Below are 721 nucleotides of genomic sequence, written 5' to 3'. Positions count from 1 at the left end.
ATGCTGTTACACTTTTGTTATTCAACAAGTAGCAAAATAATTTGTTGATTTGTTTCGAATATTCACGCAAAGCTATGAGCGGGCTGTCTGCAGAGGCTTTCTCTGATTTTCAACTGTAGAGAGGACAGTAAGCTTTTTTGTGGCTTACTTTACTTGAGAGTAAGATTTGTTTATCACTTTTAAAATACACCGATGTTTTTGAAGAAATATGATTTTACGGCAAACCACGAACCCTCCTCTTCACAGTATAGCACCCTAACTATAATATTAACAAAAACATCTTCCCTAGCATGAGCTAATTCAAAAAATTCTTTAGGGTACTAACTAACCTTTTGTCCTACTTTATCATTTGTCGTTCATGTGTATTACTATGAAATAAACGATCATAACAATCAAGCAACGTTAAAGAATAAGTTAAGTTTCAACAACGTTATTACTGACATATTTCTATACAATCATCAAATTTCAAAAATCATAAACACGGACACTTATTTAGAGCCACAGGAAACCAGGACTTAAGAAGATAGTTTACTGTGAAATTAAGATATATTGTTTTAAAAATAACAACTCGTTAAAAAACACAAACTTCAGTACCTTAGTCATTTCTAAGCTAGATTCCTTAGCACCAAAGATATTACTTTTGTGTTTGATAATCTATAAAAACTCACCAAATCTGCTTTTCAGCGTGACTGATACTAGACACACAGACATACAAATATCA

This window comes from Tachypleus tridentatus, chromosome 11 (genome assembly GCF_004210375.1).
Source record: "Tachypleus tridentatus isolate NWPU-2018 chromosome 11, ASM421037v1, whole genome shotgun sequence".
NCBI classification, from domain to species: Eukaryota; Metazoa; Arthropoda; class Merostomata; order Xiphosura; family Limulidae; genus Tachypleus; species Tachypleus tridentatus.
The sequence above is the reverse complement of the archived record's forward strand: the minus strand, read 5'-3'. Positions refer to the sequence as shown.